The sequence below is a fragment of the Pristiophorus japonicus genome, chromosome 9, assembly GCF_044704955.1.
Source record: "Pristiophorus japonicus isolate sPriJap1 chromosome 9, sPriJap1.hap1, whole genome shotgun sequence".
In the NCBI taxonomy this organism is placed as follows: domain Eukaryota; kingdom Metazoa; phylum Chordata; class Chondrichthyes; family Pristiophoridae; genus Pristiophorus; species Pristiophorus japonicus.
This window is the reverse complement of record NC_091985.1, coordinates 184,298,649-184,321,745: the sequence shown is the minus strand read 5'-3', so window position 1 is coordinate 184,321,745 and position 23,097 is coordinate 184,298,649. Positions and strand designations below refer to the sequence as shown.

The 23,097-nt window shown below is 43.8% G+C and overlaps 1 protein-coding gene across 1 annotated transcript in view; it reads right to left on the bottom strand.

Annotated features, from left to right (window-relative positions):
• LOC139272783 (zinc finger protein 239-like) overlaps window positions 1-22,755 on the bottom strand; it is a 31,683-nt gene extending 8,928 nt beyond the window's left edge. The window contains exons 1-2 of the mRNA XM_070888895.1: window positions 22,433-22,755; window positions 8,882-8,969 (exon numbers count right to left, since the gene is read on the bottom strand). The gene's annotated coding sequence lies outside the window, so the exon portion shown is untranslated. The remainder of the gene's footprint in view (window positions 1-8,881; window positions 8,970-22,432) is intronic.
• Window positions 22,756-23,097: the final 342 nt, after the last annotated feature.

Genomic DNA, 23,097 nt, shown 5'->3' with positions numbered 1-23,097 from the left:
ATCCAGATGTCCTACTATTTCTTCTTTAATGATAGCTTCAAGCATTTTCCCCACTACAGATGTTAAACTAACCGGCCTATAATTACCTTCCTTTTGTCTGCCCCCTTTTTTAAACAGAGGCGTTACATTAGCTGCTTTCCAATCCGCTGGTACCTCCCCAGAGTCCAGAGAATTTTGGTAGATTATAACGAATGCATCTACTTTAACTTCCTCCATCTCTTTTAATACCCTGGGATGCATTTTCTCAGGACCAGGGGACTATTCTACCTTGAGTCCCATTAGCCTGCCCAGCACTACCCACCTAGTGATAGTCTCAAGGTCGTCCCTTCCCACATTCCCGTGACCAGCAATTTTTGGCATAGTTTTTGTGTCTTCCACTGTGAAGACCGAAGCAAAATAATTGTTTAAGGTCTCAGCCATTTCCACATTTCCCGTTATTAAATCCCCCTTCTCATCTTCTAAGGGACCAACATTTACTTTAGTCACTCTTTTCCATTTTATTTCTCGGTAAATGCTTTTACTATCTGTTTTTATGCTTTGCGCAAGTTTACTTTCATAATCTATCTTTCCTTTCTTTATTGCTTTCTTCGTCATTCTTTGCTGTCGTTTAAAATTTTCCCAATCTTCTAGTTTCCCACTAATCTTGGCCACCTTATATGCATTGGTTTTTAATTTGATACTCTCCTTTATTTCCTTGGTTATCCATGGCTGGTTATCCCTTCTCTTACCGCCCTTCTTTTTCACTGGAATATATTTTTGTTGAGCAATATGAAAGAGCTCCTTAAAAGTCCTCCACTGTTCCTCAATTGTGCCACCGTTTAGTCTGTGTTTTCAGTCGACTTTATCCAACTCTGCCCTCATCCCACTGTAGTCCCCTTTGTTTAAGCATGCATAGTATGCTCGTTTGAGACACTACTTCCTCACCCTCAATCTGCATTACAAATTCAACCATGCTGTGATCACTCATTCCGAGAAGATCTTTTACTCGGAGATCGTTTATTATTCCTGTCTCATTACACAGGACCAGATCTAAGATAGCTTGCTCCCTTGTAGGTTCTGTAACATATTGTTGGAAGAAACAATCCCGTATGCATTCTATGAATTCCTCCTCAAGTCTACCCTGTGCAATTTGATTTGACCAATCGATATGGAGGTTAAAATCCCCCATGATTACTGCCATTCCTTTTTCACATGCCTCCATTATTCCCTTGATTATTGTCCGCCCCACCGTGACGTTATTATTTGGGGGCCTATAAACTACGCCCACCAGTAACTTTTTCCCCTTACTATCTCTAATCTCCACCCACAATGATTCAACATTTTGTTCATTAGAGCCAATATCGTCTCTCACAACTGCCCTGATATCTTCCTTTATTAACAGAGCTACCCCACCTCCTTTCCCTTCTTGTCTATCTTTCCGAATTGTCAGATACCCCTGTATGTTTAATTCCCAGTCTTTGCCACCCTGCAACCTCGTTTCTGTGATGGCCACCAAATCATACCCATTTGTAATGATTTGTGCCGTCAACTCATTTACTTTATTTCGAATGCTGCGTGTGTTTAGGTAGAGTGTTTTAATACTAGTTTTTAAACCATGATTTTTAGTTTTGACCCCTCCTGCAGCCCCTTTATATTCATACATATTGTCCCTTCCTATCACCTTGTGGTTTACACTTACCCCAGTGCTACTCTGCTCTGTTGCCTCCTGCCTTTTGCATTCTTTCTTGGGGTCCTGTTCATCTGAGCTCTCAGCCACTCTAACTAGCTCAAAGCCCTCTTCTGGGTTCCGAATACTCCTTACATTGAGGCACCGAGCTTTCATGCTTGCCTTTTTATTACACTTTGACCCTTTAGAATTTTGCTGTACAGTGGCCCTTTTTGTTTTTTGCCTTGGGTTTCTCTGCCCTCCATTTTTACTCATCTCCTTTCTGTCTTTTGCTTTTGTCTCCATTTTGTTTCCCTCTGTCTCCCTGCATTGGTTCCCATCCCCCTGCCATATTAGTTTAACTCATCCCCAACAGCACTAGCAAACACTCCCCCTAGTACATTGGTTCCGATCCTGCCCAGGTGCAGACCGTCTGGTTTGTACTGGTCTCACCCCCCCCAGAACAGGTTCCAATGCCCCAGGAATTTGAATCCCTCCCTGCTGCACCACTGCTCAAGCCACGTATTCATCTGTCAGTCAATGGTATGTGAGTGTGGGGTATAATCTGTACCTGTCAATTTCTGGTATGTGAGTGTGGGGTATAATCTCTACCTGTCAGTGTCTGGTATGTTAGTGTGGAGTCAAATCTGTACCTGTCAGTTTCTGGTATGTGAGTGTGGGCTATAATCTGTACCTGTCAGTTTCTGGTATGTGAGTGTGGGTTTAAGCGGTACCTGTCAGTCTCTCGTATGTGAGTGTGGGGGGTAATCTGTTCCTGTCAGTCTCTGGTATGTTAGTGTGGGGTCAAATCTGTACCTGTCAGTCTCTGGTATGTGAATGTGGGGTATAATCTGTACCTGTCAGTTTCTGGTATGTGAGTGTGGGGTATAATCTGTACCTGTCAGTATCTGGTATGTGAGTGTGGGTATAATCTGTATCTGTCAGTTTCTGGTATGTGAGTGTGGGTATAATCTGTACCTGTCAGCCTCTGGTATGTGACTGTGGGGTATAATCTGTACCTGTCAGTTTCTGGCATGAGTGTTGGGTATAATCTGTACCTGTCAGTGTCTGGTATGTGAGTGTGGGCTATAATCTGTACCTGTCAGTTTCTGGTATGTGAGTGTGGGTATAATCTGTACCAGTCAGTGTCTGGTATGTGAGTGTGGGTATAATCTGTACATGTCAGTTTCTGGTATGTGAGTGTGGTGTATAATCTGTACCTGTCAGTTTCTGGTATGTGAGTGTGGGGTATAATCTGTACCTGTCAGTTTCTGGTATGTGAGTGTGGGTATAATCTGTACCTGTCAGTTTCTGGTATGTGAGTGTGGGTATAATCTGTACCAGTCAGTGTCTGGTATGTGAGTGTGGGTATAATCTGTACATGTCAGTTTCTGGTATGTGAGTGTGGTGTATAATCTGTACCTGTCAGTTTCTGGTATGTGAGTGTGGGGTATAATCTGTACCTGTCAGTTTCTGGTATGTGAGTGTGGGTATAATCTGTATCTGTCATAAGAACATAAGAATTAGGAACAGGAGTAGGCCATCCAGCCCCTCGAGCCTGCTCCGCCATTCAACAAGATCATGGCTGATCTGGCCGTGGATTCAGCTCCACTTGTGGATATCTGAACGGAATATATGGAATTAAGGACAGTAAAGTAAACGGGATATATGAAAATGTATAAGCCATGGAAGAATAGCTGGGAGAATGTCAGATTGCAAATAGTGCAACATCAGCATAGCTAACAGTCTGTCTCAAGGTTTCAAGTCACTAATCCTGCCAATAATATATAATTGTAACATGAAATACATCTGCAGAATTGCAAGGTCTCAGTAAATAGTCACACCATTAGATTGAAACATTTGGAGGCAATACTTGAGCTTTCAAGAAGAACATCTCATATAGATTGACTAATGAGTGGCTGAGTTAGACTGTCAATCCATTTGTATTTTGTTATCTGATTTCAAAACTGTATAACTGTTAACGCTTTACGATGTAACTTCACCTATCCGTAGGGAGTGTGTACGCTCTATCCAGAGAGTATATCTTCTGTCTGATAGGTCTTACTGGCCGGTAATAAAGACTGCTTTGTTCAAAGCACAAGAGGTATTCGACTCAGTAATTTTACTGAACCAGATTGAGGTAAAAGAATCGAGGAATTAACATTCTTACCCGCCTGCTCCCCGTAACCCTTAATTCCCTTATTGGTTAAAAATTTATCTGTGATTTGAATACATTCAATGAGCTAGCCTCAACTGCTTCCTTGGGCAGAGAATTCCACAGATTCACAACCCTCTGGGAGAAGAAATTCCTTCTCAACTCGGCTTTAAATTGGCTCCCCTATATTTTAAGGCTGTGCCCCTAGTTCTAGTCTCCCCGACCAGTGGAAACAACCTCTCTGCCTCTATCTTGTGTATCCCTTTTATTATTTAAAATGTTTCTTTCAGATCACCCCTCATCCTTCTGAACTCCAACAAGTAAAGACCCAGTCCACTCAATCTATCATCATAAGGTAACCCCCACATCTCCGGAATCAGCCGAGTGAATCGTCTCTGTACCCCCTCCAAAGCTAGTATATCCTTCCTTAAGTAAGGTGACCAAAACTGCACGCAGTACTCTAGGTGCGGCCTCACCAATACCCTGTACAGTTGCAGCAGGACCTCCCTGCTTTTGTACTCCATCCCTCTCGCAATGAAGGCCAACAATCCATTCGCCTTCCTGATTACCTGCTGCACCTGCAAACTAACTTTTTGGGATTCATGCACAAGGACCCCCAGGTCCCTCTACACCGCAGCATGTTGGCATTTCTCCCCTTTCAAATAATATTCCCTTTTACTGTTTTTTTTCCCCCAAGGTAGATGACCTCACATTTTCCAAGATTGTATTCCATCTGCCAAACCTTAGCCCATTCGCTTAACCTATCTAAATCTCTTTGCAGCCTCTCTGTGTCCTCTACACAACCCGCTTTCCCACTAATCTTTGTGTCATCTGCAAATTTTGTTACACTACACTCTGTCCCCTCTTCCAGGTCATCTATGTATATTGTAAACAGTTGTGGTCCCAGCACCGATCCCTGTGGCACACCACTAACCACCGATATACAACCCGAAAAAGACCCATTTATCCCGACTCTCTGCTTTCTGTTTGCCAGCCAATTCTCGATCCATGCTAACACATTTCCTCTGACTCCGCGTACCTTTATCTTCTGCAGTAACCTTTTGTGTGGCACCTTATCGAATGCCTTTGGAAATCTAAGTACACCTCTATCCACCATGCTTGTTATATCCTCAAAGAATTCCAGTAAATTAGAGTTAAACATGATTTCCCCTTCATGAATCCATATTGCGCCTGCTTGATTGCACTATTCCTATCTAGATGTCCCGCTATTTCTTCCTTAATGATAGTTTCAAGCATTTTCCCCACTACAGATGTTAAACTAACTGACCTATAATTACCTTCCTTTTGTCTGCCCCCTTTTTTAAACAGAGGCGTTACATTAGCTGCTTTCCAATCCGCTGGTACCTCCCCATAGTCCAGAGAATTTTGGTAGATTATAACGAATGCATCTGCTATAACTTCCGTCATCTCTTTTAATACCCTGGGATGCATTTCCTCAGGACCAGGGGACTTGTCTACCTCGAGTCCCATTAGCCTGTCCAGCACTACTCACCTAGTGATCATGATTGTCTCAAGGTCCTCCCTTCCCACATTCCCGTGACCAGCAATTTTTGGCATGGTTTTTGTGTCTTCCACTTCCGAAGCAAAATAATTGTTTAAGGTCTCAGCCATTTCCACATTTCCCATTATTAAATCCCCCTTCTCATCTTCTAAGGGACCAACATTTACTTTAGTCACTCTTTTCTGTTTTGTATCTCGGTAAAAGCTTTTACTATCTGTTTTTACGTTTTGCGCAAGTTTACTTTTGTAATCTATCTTTCCTTTCTTTATTGCTTTCTTCGTCATTCTTTGCTGTCGTTTAAAATTTTCCCAATCTTCTAGTTTCCCACTAATCTTGGCCACCTTATATGCATTGGTTTTTAATTTGATACTCTCCTTTATTTCCTTGCTTATCCATGGCTGGTTATCCCTTCTCTTACCGCCCTTCTTTTTCACTGGAATATATTTTTGTTGAGCACTATGAAAGAGCTCCTTAAATGTCCTCCACTGTTCCTCAATTGTGCCACCGTTTCGTCTGTGTTTTCTGTCTACTTTATCCAGCTCTTCACTCATCCCACTGTCGTCCCCTTTGTTTAAGCATGCATAGTATGCTCGTTTGAGACACTACTTCCTCACCCTCAATCTGTATTACAAATTCAACCATGCTGTGATCACTCATTCCGAGAGGATCTTTTACTCGGAGATCGTTTATTATTCCTGTCTCATTACACAGGACCAGATGTAAGATAGCTTGCTCCCTTGTAGGTTCTGTAACATATTGTTCTAAGAAACAATCCCTTATGCATTCTATGAATTCCTCTTCAAGGCTACCCCGTGCAATTTGATTTGACCAATCGATATGGAAGTTAAAATCCCCCATGATTACTGCCATTCCTTTTTCACATGCCTCCATTATTCCCTTGATTATTGCCCGCCCCACCGTGACGTTATTATTTGGGGGCCTATAAACTACGCCCACCAGTGACTTTTTCCCCTTACTATCTCTAATCTCCACCCACAATGATTCAACATTTTGTTCATTAGAGCCAATATCGTCTCTCACAACTGCCCTGATATCTTCCTTTATTTACAGAGCTACCCCACCTCCTTTCCCTTCTTGTCTATCTTTCCGAATTGTCAGATACCCCTGAATGTTTAATTCCCAGTCTTGGCCACCCTGCAACCTCGTTTCTGTGATGGCCACCAAATCATACCCATTTGTAATGATTTGTGCCGTCAACTTATTTACTTTATTTCGAATGCTGCGTGTGTTTAGGTAGAGTGTTTTAATACTAGTTTTTAAACCATGATTTTTAGTTTTGACCCCTCCTGCAGCCCCTTTGTATTCATACATATTGTCCCTTTCCATCACCTTGTGGTTTACACTTACCCCAGTGCTACTCTGCTCTGTTGCCTCCTGCCTTTTGCATTCTTTCTTGGGGTCCTGTTCATCTGAGCTCTCAGCCACTCTAACTAGCTCAGAGCCCTCTTCTGAGTTCCGAATACTCCTTACATTGAGGCACCGAGCTTTCATGCTTGCCTTTTTATTACACTTTGACCCTTTAGAATTTTGCTGTACAGTGGCCCTTTTTGTTTTTTGCCTTGGGTTTCTCTGCCCTCCATTTTTACTCATCTCCTTTCTGTCTTTTGCTTTTGTCTCCATTTTGTTTCCCTCTGTCTCCCTGCATTGGTTCCCATCCTCCTGCCATATTAGTTTAACTCATCCCCAACAGCACTAGCAAACACTCCCCCTAGGACATTGGTTCCGATCCTGCCCAGGTGCAGACCGTCTGGTTTGTACTGGTCTCACCTCCCCCAGAACAGGTTCCAATGCCCCAGGAATTTGAATCCCTCCCTGCTGCACCACTGCTCAAGCCACGTATTCATCTGTCAGTCTATGGTTTGTGAGTGTGGGGTACAATCTGTACCTGCCAGTCTCTGGTATGTGAGTGTGGGGTATAATCTGTACCTGTCAGTTTCTAGTATGTGAGTGTGGGTTTAAGCGGTACCTTTCAGTGTCTGGTATGTGAGTGTGGAGTCAAATCTGTACCTGCCAGTTTCTGGTATGTGAGTGTGGGGTATAATCTGTACCTGTCAGTTTCTGGTATGTGAGTGTGGGTTTAAGCGGTACCTGTCAGTCTCTCGTATGTGAGTGTGGTGGATAATCTGTACCTGTCAGTCTCTGGTATGTTAGTGTGGGGTATAATCTGTACCTGTCAGTCTCTGGTGTGTGAGTGTGGAGTATAATCTGTACCTGCCAGTCTCTGGTATGAGAGTGTGGGGTACAATCTGTACCTGTCCGTGTCTGGTGTGTGAGTGTGGGTATAATCTGTACCTGTCAGTTTCTGGTATGCGAGTGTGGGTATAATCTGTACCCGTCAGTGTCTGGTATGTGAGTGTGGCTTTAATCTGTACCAGTCAGTGTCTGGTATGTGAGTGTGTTTATAATCTGTACCTGTCAGTTTCTGGTATGTGAGTTTGGGGTATAATCTGTACCTGTCAGTTACTGGTATGTGAGTGTGGGTATAATCTGTACCTGTCAGTCTCTGGTATGTGAGTGTGGGTATAATCTGTACCTGTCAGTTACTGGTATGTGGGTGGGAGGTGTAATCTGTATCTGTCAGTTTCTCGTAAGTGACTGTGGGGTACCATCTGTACCTATCAGTATCTGGTATGTGAGTGTGGGGTATAATCTGTACCTGTCAGGTTTTGGTATGTGTGTTGAGGTTTAATCTGTGCCTCTCAGTTTCTGCTATGTAAGTCTGGGTTTAATCTGTACCTATTTGTTCCTGCTCTGTGATTGTATGTTTTAGACAGTGCCTGTCAGTTCTTGCTATGTTTGGAATTCACTGTATCTGTCAGTCTCTGCTATGTGAACGTGAGAATCAATTTTACTTTTTACCTGTATTTCTCTGATATGTGTGAGTGAAGATTTTGCCTTCTACCTGTTATTTTTCTGATGTGTGCGTGTGGGTTTTACTCTGCCCCTATCAGTTTCTGCGATGCAAGTAACAATTTTACTTACTGCCTTTCAGTTTTCCGGTATGTGCACATGGGATTTACACTTTATCTGTCACTCTCTGGTAAGCAAGTGCGGAGTTTATTCTGTTACTGTCACTTTCATATATGTGGGTGTGTGTTGTATACTGTATCTGTCAGTCTATGGTACGGGAATGTGGGTTTTATTCTGCACCTGTCATCTTCTGGTATGTTCGGGGGGTTAAATACTGAATCCGTCAGAATCTGAAACCAAATATCGCTTTTGCTCTGTACCCATCAGCTTCTGATATGCACGTGTGGTTTATACTATCTGTTTGACATTTTTTCTGATAGATGATTGTGTGTTTTATTCTCTACCTGCTAGTTTCTGGCAAGTGAGCGTGGGTGTTTAATGTACCTGTCAGTGTGATCTGTTTCAATGGTTTAACAGCATCTGATTCTACTGCTCCATGTGGCTGTAAGATTCACAATGTAACTCTGCCACTTCGGATCACCATGGGACTGACAGCTTCTGCTGCCTGTGACAATAGGATTGAGGCCAGTTCTGGGTCTCTGCTCTCTGTGAGTGATAATCTACTTACTGTGTGTGAGAAGGAGCTGTCTGCACTGTTCCTTGTGTTCCGGTGGAGGAAAAATCATATTTGTTCTGGCTGGTTAAAGAATTTTGCTCTGAGAATAATAATACGAGAACATTATTAGTTATAAGATATGGATGCGGGGGAGAATATGATGTAACTGAGGGAGTGACAATGTATCTCTCGATCACCAGCGACACGGTTCTGGAGAACTCAGCTCACCGCAACAATATAACCCGTCTTTAAAATATCTTCTCCCACACTCCTCTTCTGGTGCCTGTAATAGATGCACTTTGTGAAACTCCCCACATCCTCACTGCCAGGCTGTGTTTCCACTGCTCTCTGTCCAAGAACAACAGACACGGTGAGATTGGAACTGAATCAGGGACATTCACTGCTGATTTGTGGAAAGAAAGCAGCAATGATTTGAAACAGTGAGGTGATTTTCTTTCTCTGTTACCTTACACTGTTCACACACAGTCCGAGAATTGTCTCTCCCTTCCCCCACTCTCTCCATGTTCCGGAACTAGTTCCTGCTCCACTCTGCCTCTTACACACAGTCCCCAACTCCCCCTGACCTCCTCACTTAATCTATGATCATGCCCTCGAGTTCTACTCTTCCCCATCAGTGGAAACATCCTCTTTGCATTCACCTTGCCATGGCAGGAGAGCTCGGACACATGTCGTGCTCCTTCTGCGCTATGTGGGAAGTCAGGGATGCTCCCAGTGTCCCTGACGACTACTTATGCAGTAAGTGTATCCGCCTGCAGCACCTGACAGACCACATTGCGGCACTGGAGCTGCGGGTGGATTTACTCTGGAGCATCCACGATGCTGAGGATGACGTGAATAGCACGTTTAGTGAGTTGGCCACACCGCAGGTAGAAGGTACACAGCCAGATAGGGGATGGGTGACCAACAGGAAGAGCAGTGGACGGAAGGTAGTGCAAGGGTCCCCTGCGGTCATCCCCCTGCAAAACAGATACACCGTTTTGGGTACTGTTGAGGGGGATGACTCATCAGGGGAGAGCAGCAGCAGCCAAGTTCATGGCACTGTTGGTGGCTCTGCTGCAGAGGAGGGCAGAAAAAAGAAGGGAAAGCTATAGTGGTAGGGGATTCTATTGTAAGGGGAATAGATAGACGTTTCTGCAGCCGCAATCGAGACTCCAGGTTGGTATGTTGCCTCCCTGGTGCAAGGGTCAAGGTTGTCTCGGAGCGGGTGCAGAACATTTTGAAGAGGGAAGGTGAACAGCCAGTTGTCGTGGTGCATGTCGGTGCCAACGATATAGGTAAAAAATGGGATGAGGTCCTACAAGACGAATTTAGGGTGCCAGGAGGTAAATTAAAAAGTAGTACCTCAAGCGTAGTCATCTCAGGATTGCTACCAGTGACACGTGCTAGTCAGAGTAGGAATCGCAGGATAGCTCAGATGAATATGTGGCTTGAGGAGTGGTGCAGAAGGAAGGGATTTGAATTCCTGGGACATTGGAACCAGTTCTGGGGGAGGTGGGACCAGTACAAACCGGATGGTCTGCACCTGGCCCAGGATCAGAACCAATGTCCTAGGGGGAGTGTTTGCGAGTGCTGTTGGGGAGGAGTTAAACTAATATGGCAGGGGGTTGGGAACCTATGCAGGGATACAGAGGGAAGTAGAATGGTGGCAGAAGCAAAAGATAGAAGGAAGAAAAGTAAAAGTGGAGGTCAGAGAAACCCAAGGCAACAAGCAAAAAGGGCGACATTACAGCAAAATTCTAAAAGGGACAAAATGTGTTAAAAAGATGAGCCTGAAGGTTCTGTGCCTCAATGCGAGGAATATTTGTCATCAGGTGGACGAATTAACTGCGCAGATAGCTGTTAACGGATATGATGCCATTGACATCACAGAGACGTGGCTCCAGGATGACCAAGGCTGGCATCTCAACATCCAGGGGTATTCAACATTCAGAAAGGATAAACAGAAAGGAAAAGGAGGTGGGGTGGCATTGCTGGTTAAGGAGGAAATTAATGCAATAGTAAGGAAGGACATTAGCTTGGATGATATGGAATCTGTATGCTTGGAGCTACAGATTACCAAATGGCAGAAAACGCTAGTGGGAGTCGTGTACCGATCACCAAACAGTAGTAGTGAGGTTGGGGACAGCATCAAAACAAGAAATTAGGGATGCGTGCAATAAAGGTACAGCAGTTATCATGGGTGACTTTAATCTATATATTGATTGGGCTAACCAAACTGGTAGCAATGCGGTGGAGGAGGATTTCCTGGAGTGTATTAGGGATGATTTTCCAGACCAATGTGTCAAGGAACCAACTGCAAATGTGACGCCCCTATTTAAAAAAGGAGGCAGACAAAAAAGCAGGAAACTATAGACCAGTTAGCCTAACATCTGTAGTTGGTAAAATGTTATTGTCCATTATTAAAGAAGCAGCAGCAGGACATTTGGAAAAGCAAAATTCGGTCATGCAGAGTCAGCATGTTTGACAAATATGCTGGAATTCTTTGAGGATGTAACAAACAGGGTGGATAAAGGGGAACCAGTAGATGTGGTGTATTTGGACTTCCAGAAGGCATGTGACAAGGTGCCATATAAAAGGTTACTGCACAAGATAAAAGCTCACTGGGTTGGGGATAATATATTAGCATGGATAGAGGTTTGGCTCACTAACAGAAAATAGAGAGTCGGGATAAATGGTTCATTCTCTGGTTGGCAATCAGTAATGAGTGGGGTGCTGCAGGTATCAGTGTTAGGACCCCAACTATTTACAACCCATATTAACGATTTGGAAGAAGGGACTGAGTGTAACGTAGCCAAGTTTGGTGACGATACAAAGATGGGAGGAAAAGCAACGTGTGAGGAGTGCACAAAAACTCTGCAATAGGCGAAGTGAGTGGGCAAAAATTTGATAGATGGATATAATGTTGGAAAGAGTGAGGTCATGCTCTTTGGCAGAAAAAAATCAAAGAGCAAGTCATTATTTAAATGGAGAAAGATTACAAAGTGCTGCATTACAGCGGGACCTGGGGGTACTAGTGCATGAAACACAAAAGGATAGTATGCAGGTACAGCAATTGATCAGGAAGGCCAATGGAATCTTGGCCTTTATTGCAAAGGGGATGGAGTATTAAAGGAGGGAAGTCTTGCTACAGCGACACAGAGTATTCTTGAGGCTACACCTGGAATACTGCATGCAGTTTTGGTTTCCATATTTATGAAAGGATATACTTGCTTTGGAGGCAGCTCAGAGAAGGTTCACTAATTGATTTTAGAAATGATGGGGTTGACTTATGAGGATAGGTTGAGTAGGTTGAGCCTCTACTCATTGGAATTCAGAAGAATGAGAGGTGATCTTATCGAAATGTATAAGATTATGAGGGGGCTTGACAAACATAGAAACATCGAAAATAGGTGCAGGAGTAGGCCATTCGGCCCTTCAAGCCTGTACCACCATTCAATAAAATCATGGCTGATCATTCACCTCAGTACCCCTTTCCTGCTTTCACTCCATACCCCTTGATCCCTTTAGCCGTAAGGGCCACATCTAATTCCCTCTTGGACATATCCAACGAACTGGCATCAACAACTCTCTGCGGTAGAGAATTCTACAGACTAACAACTCTGAGTGAAGAAGTTTCTCCTCATCTCAGTCCTAAATGGCTTACCCCTTATCCTTCGACTATGTCCCCTGGTTCTGGACTTCCCCAATAACGGGAACATTATTCCTGCATCTAACCTGTCCAGTCCCATCAGAATTTTATATGTTTTTATAAGATCCCCTCTCATCTTTCTAAACTCCAGTGAATACAGGCCCAGTCGATCCAGTCTCTCCACATGTGTCAGTCCTGCCATCCCAGGAATTAGCCTGGTGAAGCTTCACTGCACTCCCTCAACAGCAAGAATCCTCAGATTCGGAGACCAAAACGGAACACAATATTCCAGGTGAGGCCTCACTCAGACCCTGTATAACTGCAGTAATACCTCCCTGCTCCTATACTCAAATCCCCTAGCTATGAAGGCCAGCATATCATTTGCCTTCTTCACCGCCTGCTGTACCTGCATGCCAACTTTCAATGACTGACGTACCATGACACCAGGTCTCGTTGCACCTCCCCTTTTCCTAATCTGCCGCCATTCAGATAATATTCTGCCATCGTGTTTTTGCCAACAAAGTGGATAACCTCATAGGTATCCACATTATACTGCATCTGCCATGCCTTTTCCCACTCGCCTAACCTGTCCAGGTCACCCTGCAACCTCTTAGCAACCTCCTTACAGCGCCACCAAGCTCAGTGTCGTCTGAAAACTTGGAGATATTACACTCAATTCCTGCATCCAAATCATTAATGTATATTGTAAATAGTTGGGGTCCCAGCACTGAGCCCTGTGGCACTCCACTAGTCACTGCCTGCCATTCTAAAAAGGGTCCGGTTATCCCAACTCTATGTTTCCTGTCTGCCAACTCGTTCTCCATCCACATCAGTACATTACCCCCAATACCATGTGCCTTAATTTTGCACACAAATCTCTTGTGTGGGACCTTGTCAAAAGCCTTTTGAAAGTCCAAATACACCACATCCACTAGTTCTCCCTTGTCCACTCTACTAGTTAGATCCTCAAAAAATTCTGGAATATTTGTCAAGCATGATTTCCCTTTCATAAATCCATGCTGACTTGAACCAATCCCGTCACTGCTTTCCAAATGCGCTGCTATTTCATCTTTAATAATTGATTCCAACATTTTTCCCATTACTGATGTCAGGCTAACCGATCTATAATTACCTGTTTTCTCTCTCCCTCCTTTCTTAAAAAGTGGTGTTACATTAGCTACCATCCAGTCCATAGGAACTGATCGAGTCGATAGACTGTTGGAAAATGATCACCAATGCATCCACTATTTCTAGGGCCACTTCCTTAAGTACTCTGGGATGCAGACTATCAAGCCCCAGGGATTTATCGGCCTTCAATCACATCAATTTCCTTTATATAATTTCCTGCCTAATAAGGATTTCCTTCAATTCCTCGTTCTCACTGGACCCTCGGTCCCCTAGTATTTCCGGAAGGTTATTTGTGTCTTCCTTCGTGAAGACAGAACCAAAGTATTTGTTCAACTGGTCCGCCATTTCTTTGTCCCCTATTATAAATTCACCTGAATCTGACTGCAAGGAACCTACGTTTGTCTTCACTAATCTTTTTCTCTTCACATATCTATAAAAGCTTTTGCAGTCTTTTTATGTTCCCAGCAAGCTTCCTCTCATACTCTATTTTCCCCCTCCGAATTAAACCCTTTGTCGTCCTCTGCTGAATTATAAAATTCTCAGAGTCCTCAGGTTTGCTGCTTTTTCTGGCCAATTTATATGCCTCTTCCTTGAATTTAACACTATCCTAAATTTCCCTTGTTAGCCACAGTTAAGCCACCGACCGTTTTATTTTTACTCCAGACAGGGATGTGCAATTATTGAGGTTCATCCATGTGATTTTTTAAATGTTTGCCATTGCCTATCCACCGTCAACCCTTTAAGTATCATTTGCCAGTCTATTCTAGCCAATTCACGTCTCGTAGCATTGAAGTTACCTTTCCTTAAGTTCAGGATCTTAGTCTCTGAATTAACTGTGTCACTCTCCATCTTAATAAAGAATTCGACCATATTATGGTCACTCTTTCCCAAGGGGCCTGGTACAACAAGATTGCTAATTAGTCCTTTCTCATTCCACATCACCCAGTCTAGGATGGCCATTATTAAGGAAACAGTAGCGGGACATTGAGCAAAGCATGATTCAATCAAGCAGAGTCAGCATGGCTTTATGAAAGGGGAATCACGTTTGACAAATTTGCTGGAGTTCTTTGAGGATGTAACGAGCAGGGTGGATAAGGGGGAACCAGTGGATGAGATGTATTTGGATTTCCAGAAGGCATTTGATAAGGTGCCACATAAGAGGTTACTGCACAAGATAAGAGCTCACGGGGTTGGGGGCAGTATATTAGCATGGTTAAATAACAGAAAATAGAGTCGGGATAAGTGGGTCATTTTCCGGTTGGCAAACAGTAACTAGTGGGGTGCCACAGGGATCGGCGCTGGGTCCTCAACTATTTACAATCTATATTAATGACTTGGATGAAAGGACAGAGTTTAATGTAGCCAAGTTTGCTGATGATACAAAGGTGGGTGGGAAAGCAAATTGTGAGGACACAAAATATCTTCAAAGGGATATAGACAGGCTAAATGAGTGGGCAAAAATTTGGCAAATGTAGTATAACGTGTGAAAATGTGAGGTTATGCACTTTGGCAGAAATAAAAGAAAAATTAATTTTAATTTAAATGGAGGAAAACTGCAAAGTGGTACAGTACAGAGAGACCTGGGGGTCTTTGTGCATAAAACACAAAAAGTTAGTATGCAGCTACAGCAAGTAAGCTGGAAGGCAAATGGAATGGTGGCCTTTATTGCAAGGGGGATAGAGTATAAACACAGAAAATTCCTGCTACAACTGCACAGGATATTGGTGAGGCCACATCTGGAGTACTGCGTACAGTTTTGATCTCCTTATTTCAGCAGGGATATACTTGCATTGGAGGCTGTTCAGAGTTTGATTCCGAAGATGAGGGGGTTGTCTTATGAAGATAGGTTGAGCCTATACACATTGGAGTTCAGAAGAATCAGAGGTAATTTTGTTGAAACATATGATAACAAGGGAGCTTAAAAAGGTGGATGCAGAGAAGATATTTCCATTCATAGGGTAAACTAAAACTAGGGGGCATAGTCTCAGAATAAGGGGCCACCCATTTAAAACTTAGATGAGGAGAAATTTCTTCGCTCAGAGGGTTGTAAATCTATGGAATTCTCTGCCCAAGAGAGCTGTGGAGGCTGGGTCATTGAATATATTTAAGGTGGAGATAGACAGGTTTTTGAGCGATGAGAGTAAAGGGTTATGGGGAGTGGGCATGGAAGTGGAGCTGAGTCCATGAACAGATCAGGCATGATCTTATTGAATGGCGGAACAGGCTCCAGGGGACAAATGGCCTTCTCCTGCTCCTATTTCTTATGAGATAACAACCCTGGGACTGTACGTGGGGATTCTAACCCTGGGACTGTAGATGGGGATTCTAACCCTGGGAGTGAACAGCTCTGGGGCTTTCCTGTTACAATTGTCTGGGACGTAAACCGTAAGCTTAGCACTGAGCAGCGCCTTCAGGAGATGGTGAGAAATCCGAGGTGTTGAGTGAGAATAAAATTAAGTTGTTGCTTTATGCAGGACCGGTTGGAAACAGACACTGACGCACCTGACGTTGCTCCTGCACCAAGATGGCCGCGCATGCGTTTTGCTGCTCAATAGTTCAAGATGGTGGAACGCTGAACTTGCCTTCCTGTACAAAGGTGGCCGCCGTTACCCTGGGCCTGTGACCGGGAGAAAGTCTCGAGGCAGCAGTCGCCGATATTCCGGCGGGCACCAGTTGTTTATGAAGCCTCCCCGGCTCCCCGCTGGTCCCTTACTCCTCTCCGTACAGCTGAAAATATGTCCTTTTGCGCAGCAGATTTTGACCTTATCCGCTCCGCCATTACACGCTCCGCGCATGCTCCAAACAGCCTGGTCCTACGCCTGCGCACTGGGTCCCTGTAATCTGGGCTCAGCACATTCTCCCCCGCGGGGAATGCTGGGTAAATGCGAAAGGCCGCGTCAGTGGATGGAAGAGGATTTACTGGGATTGCATTGGGCACTGAACTATGTTCATTCTGGTAGTTAGACTTTGTTCCTGCTGCTCTTTATAACCCTTGTACCTGCGCTGGAGATTGATGTTCTGTATAAATATTAAATAAATCAGCTTGTTTCAAACACCTTGTGTGGAATATTTGATTTCTCCATAATAAGAGGAGACTAATTAATGTTCCCGTCCCTTCCATTTTGGGCCTTTTCTTACTCTAGATTATTTCACTTCTCACCCAGTTCATCTTTTCCCACATCAAATCCCAAGCTTGTTTCGTTTGAATCTACGGCTTGTGGGTGTCATGGACTGAACCGGCGTATCTCACTTTACACTCATTTGACGTTCTTTTCAACCAACCCTTGAAAGCACGATCTTGCTTAAGACTGGAAATCTGTTATTTTCTGTATTGTTTAATGATTTTTGAATGCAGTTAATAGAACGTCACACATACTGCATGTGATTGCCGATGAAATGTTCTTATCTTTGTAAATGTCTTTGCTAATTTTGATGGGTTAGTTGATTATAATTGTTTGTTACTAACATACCTTGCAGTATTTTTTGCATCAAAATAATTGTTTAAATACTTCCTTTATCGGGTCATTAGCTCCTCTGCCGATCTCTGTTTCCTCTTATGGGGAAATCTAGAACTAGGTGGTATTGTCTGAGAATAAGGGGTCGCTCATTTAAAACGAAAATGAGGAGGGATTTCGTCTCTTGGAGGGTCATAAATCTTTGAAATTCTTTACCCAAGAGAGCAGCATAAGCTGGTCATTGAATATATTTAAATTGGAGATAGACTGAATTTTGAAGGGGAGTCAAGAGTTATGGGAAGAGAGCAGGGAAGTGAAATTGAGGCCACGATCAGATCAGCCAAGATAAGATCAGCCATGATCTTATTGAATGGTGGAGCGGGATCAAGGGGGCAGTGTAAGTGGGCCCTGGATTTGTTGCCTCAGTGTCAGTGGTCCCTGGATTTGGTGTCACAATGTATGTGGTCCTTGTATTTGGTGTCACAATGTAAGTGGACCCTGGATTTAATGTCACAATGTATGTGGTTCCTGAGATGGAGAGTGACACAGTTAATTCAGAGACTCGGGTCCTGAGATTAAGGAAAAGGTACTTCGATGGTATGAGATGTGAATTGGCTACAATAGACTGGCAAATGATATTTAAGGGTTGACGGTGGATAGGCAATGGCAAACATGTAAAGATCACATGGATGAACTTCAACAATTGTACATCCCTGTCTGGAATAAAAATAAAACGGGGTAGGTGGCTTAACTGTGGCTAACAAGGGAAATTAAGGATAGTGTTAAATCCAAGGATGAGGCATATAAATTGGGCAGAAAAAGCAGCAAACCTGAGGACTGGGAGAATTTTGTAAAACAGCAGAGGAGGACAAAGAGTTTAGTTCGGAGGGGGAACATAGAATATGAGAGGAAGCTTGCTGGGAACATAAAAACTGACTGAAAAAGCTTCGAAAGATATGTGAAGAGAAAAAGATTAGTGAAAACAAACATAGGTCCCTTGCAGTCAGATTCAGGTGAATTTATAATGGGGAACAAAGAAATGGCAAACCAGTTTGACAAATACCTTGGTTCTGTCTTCACGAAGGAAGACACAAATAACCTTCCGGAAATACTAGTGGACCGAGGGTCGAGTGAGAAGGAGGAACTGAACGAAATCCTTATTAGGCAGGAAATTGTGTGAGGGAAATTGATGGGATTGAAGGCCAATAATTCCAGGGGGCCTGATATTCTGCATCCCAGAGTACTTAAGGAAGTAGCCCTAGAAATAGTGGTTGCATTGGTGATCATTTTCCAACTGTCTATCGACTCTGGATCGGTTCCGATGGACTGGAGGGTAGCTAATGTAACACCACTTTTTAAAAAGGAGGGGAGCGAAAAAATGGGTAATTATAGACTGGTTAGCCTGACATCAGTAGTGGGGAAAATGTTGCAATCAATTATTAAAGGTGAAATAGCAGCACATTTGGAAAGCAGTGACGGGATCAGTGCAAGTCAGCATGGATTTATGATGGGGAAATCCTGCTTGACAAATCTTCTAGAATTTTTTGAGGATGTAACTAGTAGAGTGGACAAGGGAGAACCAATGGATGTGGTGTATTTGGATTTCAAAAGGCTTTTGACAAGGTCCCACACAAGAGATTGGTGTGTAAAATTAAGGCACATGGTATTGGGGGTAATGTACTGACGCGGATAGAGAACTGGTTGGCAGACAGGAAGCAGAAAGTCGGCAGAAACCGGTTCTTTTTAGAATGGCATGCAGTGACTAGTGGGGTGCCGCAGGGCTCAGTGCTGGGTCCCCAGCTATTTACAATATACATTAATGATTTGGATGAGGGAATTGAGTGTAATATCTCCAAGTTTGCAGATGACACTAAGCTGAGTGGCGTTGTGAGCTGTGAGGAGGACGCTAAAAGGCTGCAGGGTGACTTGGACAGGTTCGGTGTGTGGGAAAATGAGTGGCAGATGCAGTATAATGTGGATAAATGTGAGGTTATCCACTTTGGTGGCAAAAACACGAAGGCAGAATATTATCTTAATGGTGGCAGATTAGGAAAAGGGTAGGTACAACGAGACCTGGGTGTCATGGTACATCAGTCATTGAAAGTTGGCATGCAGGTGCAGCAGGCGGTGAAGAAGGCAAATGGTATGTTGGCCTTCATAGCTAGGGGATTTGAGTATAGGAGCAAGGAGGTCTTACTGCAGTTGTACAGGGCCTTAGTGAGTCCTTATCTGGAATATTGTGTTCAGTTTTGGTCTCCTAATCTGAGGAAGGACGTTCTTGCTATTGAGGGAGTGCAGGGAAGATTCACCAGACTGATTCCCGAAATGTCAGGACTGACATATGGGTAGAGACTGGATCGACTGGGCCTGTATTCACTGGAGTTAGAAGGATGAGAGGGGATCTCATAGAAATATATAAAATTCTGACGGGACTGGACAGGTTAGATGCAGGAAGAAAGTTCCCAATGTTGGGGAAGTCCAGAACCAGTGGACATAATCTAAGGATAAGAGGTAAGCCATTTAGGACCAAGATGAGGAGAAACTTCTTCACTCAGAGTTGTTAACCTGTGGAATTCCCTACCACAGAGAGTTGTTGATGCCAGTTCATTAGATATATTCAAGAGGGAGTTAGCTATGGCCCTTACAGCTAATGGGATCAAGGGGTATGGAGAGAAAGCAGGAAAGGGGTACTGAAGTGAATGATCAGCCATGATCTTATTAAATGGTGGTGCAGGCTCGAAGAGCGGAATGGCCTACTCCTGCACCTATTTTTATGTTTCTATGTTTCTTTGTGAGAGTTAATTCCCTTTCCCACTGAATACTGCGGACAGACATGGTCACCGTAGTAAGAGAATGATCAGTGTGACATCACTTTTTAAACAAGAGCACACAAGACAATGGGTCATCAATAATGGTAAAGGGATTAAACACTCTGCAATTACATTGTAAATAATAGGAAACAAAATGCTGGAAAATAACTGGTGAAGATAATAACTTATGTCTGTCGAATTGTCTAGCAAACATTAAGAATGATGTGTTTAGTTTACAAACACACACACGGACATATATATACACTGTTATATGAAATATCAAAATATTACACTCCAGCCCAGTTTTATGGGTTATCATCAACAGAAACAAATCCCAACTGACAGGACGAACACCATTCAGTCAGAATGCGATTAACAACAGTAATAACAGTCGAACCCAACCCCTGCAGTCACTTGTGAACTTGCAATTCAGGTGACTGAGTGAATCCCTTCCCACACTTCCCCAGTGTGAACTCACTGGAGTTTCAGCAGATCGGATGACTGAGTGAAACCCTGCCCACACACAGAGCAGGTGAATGGCCTCTCCCTGGTGTGAATGCGACGATGAATTTCTAGATCAGACGGGGAACTGAATCCCTTCCCACAATCTCCACATTCCCACGGTTTCTCCATGGTGGGGGCGTCCTTGTGTCTCTCCAGTTTGGACGATCAGTTGAAGTTTCGTCCATACACAGAACACATGTAATTTCTCCGCTCTGTGAATGGTGCGATGTTTTTTCAGGCTTAGTAATTGCTTGAAGCTCTTTCCACAGTCAGTACACTGGGACACTCTGACTCGGATGTGTGTGTGTGTGTGTGTGTGTCTCGGTGCCTTTTCAGTCACACTGATGTTTGAAATATTTTTCCACAGACAGAACAGACATAACAACATAAGAAATAGAAGCAGGAGTAGGCCATATGGCTCCTCGAGCCTGTTCCGCCATTCAATACGATCATTGCTGATCCAATCATGGACTCAGGTCCACTTCACTGCCCGCTCCCCATAACCCCTTATTCCCTTATCTCTGTCTTAAATGTATTCAATGTCCCAGCTTCCACAGCGCTCCGAGGCAGCAAATGTCACAGATTTACAACCCTCTGAGAGAAGAAATTCCTCCTCATCTCTGTTTTAAATGGGCGGCCCCTTATTCTAAGACATGCCCTCTAGTTGTAGTCTCCCCCATCAGTGGAAACATCCTCCCTGCATCCACCTTGTCAAGCTCCCTCATAATCCTGTACATTTCAATAACATCACCTCTTATTCTTCTGAACTCCAATGAGTAGAGGCCCAACCTACTCAACCTTTCCTCATGTCAACCCCCTCATCCCCGAAAGCAATCTAGTGAACCTTCTCTGAACTGCCTCCAAAGCATGTATATCCTTTCGTAAATATGGAAACCAAAACTGCACACAGTATTCCAGGAGTGGCCTCACCAATATCTTGTATAGCTGTAGCAAGACTTCTCTGCTTTATCCGCCTTGCAATAAAGGCTAACATTCAATTTGCCTTCCTGATCACTTGCTGTACCTGCATACTAACTTTTTGTGTTTCATATTCCAGTACCCCCAGGTCCCTCTGTACTGCAGAAATTTGCAATTTTTCTCCATTTAATTTATAATTTGCTTTTCTATTTTTTCTGACAAAGTGGATAACCTCACATTTTCCCACATTATACTCCATCTGCCAAATTTTTGCCCACTCACTTAGTCTATCTATATCTCTTTGTAGATTGTTTATGGCCTCCTCACAATTTGCTTTCCCACCCATCTTTGTATCATCAAGAAGCATGGCGACATTACACTTGATCCTCTCATCCAAGTCATTAATATAGATTGTAAATAGTTGAGGCCCCAGCACCGAACCCTGCGGCACCCCACTAGTCACTGATTGCCAAACAGAAAATGATCCATTTATCCCGACTCTCTGTTTTCTGTTAGTTAGCCAATCCTCTCTCTATGCTAATATATTACCCCCAACCACGTGAACTTTTATCTTGTGCAGTAACCTGTTATGTGGCACCTCGTCAAATGCCTTCTGGAAATCCTAATATACCATATCCACTGGTTCTCCCTTATCCACCCTGCTCGTCACATCCTCAAAGTACTCCAGCAAATTTGTGAAATGAGAGTTCCCTTTCATAAAACCATGCTGACTCTGCTTGATTGTATTATGCTTTTCCAAATGTCCTGCTACTGTTTCCTTAATAACGGACTCCAGCATTTTCCTAATGACAGATGTTAGGCTAATTGGTCTATAGTTTCCTGCTTTTTGTCTACCTCCTTTTTTTAGGACAAAGCAGCCCACTTGATTGGCTCTGCATCCACCACCTTCAACATTCACTCCCTCCACCACCGGTGCACCGTGGCTGCCGTGTGCACCATCTACAAGATGCACTGCAGCAACTCACTAAGGCTTCTTTGGCAGCACATCCCAGACCCGCGACCTCTACCACCGAGAAGGACAAGGGCAGCAAGCGCATGGAAACACCATCACCTGCAAGTTCCGCTCCAAGTTACTCACCATCCTGACTTGGAAATATATCGGCCGTTCCTTCATAGTCGCTGGGTCACAATCCTGGAACTCCCTCCCTAACAGCACTGTGGGAGCACCTTCACCACACAGACTGCAGCGGTTCAAGAAGGCGGCTCACTCTCACCTTCTCGGGGGCATTTAGGGATGGGCAATAAATGCTGGCCTCGAGAGCGCCGCCCACATCTGAAGAACAATTGAAGAAAGGAATCAAATTAATCAGAATGCACCAGATTAAAGTGACAATTCAGCACTTTCTGGGGAGGTGATCGGCCCAGACACATTGGGACTGAATAGTATTTAGAAAGATCCAGATAAAGGGGCAGGGGAAACACAGATACAAACAGAGACACAAATATAGCCACACGCGTACACACAGACACACATATAAGCAGACACATAATCACACACACACACAGGTACAGACATCTCCCAAACACACACACAGCCCGGACACAGACATATATCACACACACAGCCTGTACACAGACATATATCACACACACACAGCCCGTACACAGACATATATCACACACACAGCCCGTACACAGACATATATCACACACACAGCCCGCTCCTGATGCCAGCTTACTTGACGTCACACAGACTGCGTTGCCAAGTTACCGACGTCACAAAGCTCGCGTTGCTGGGTTACG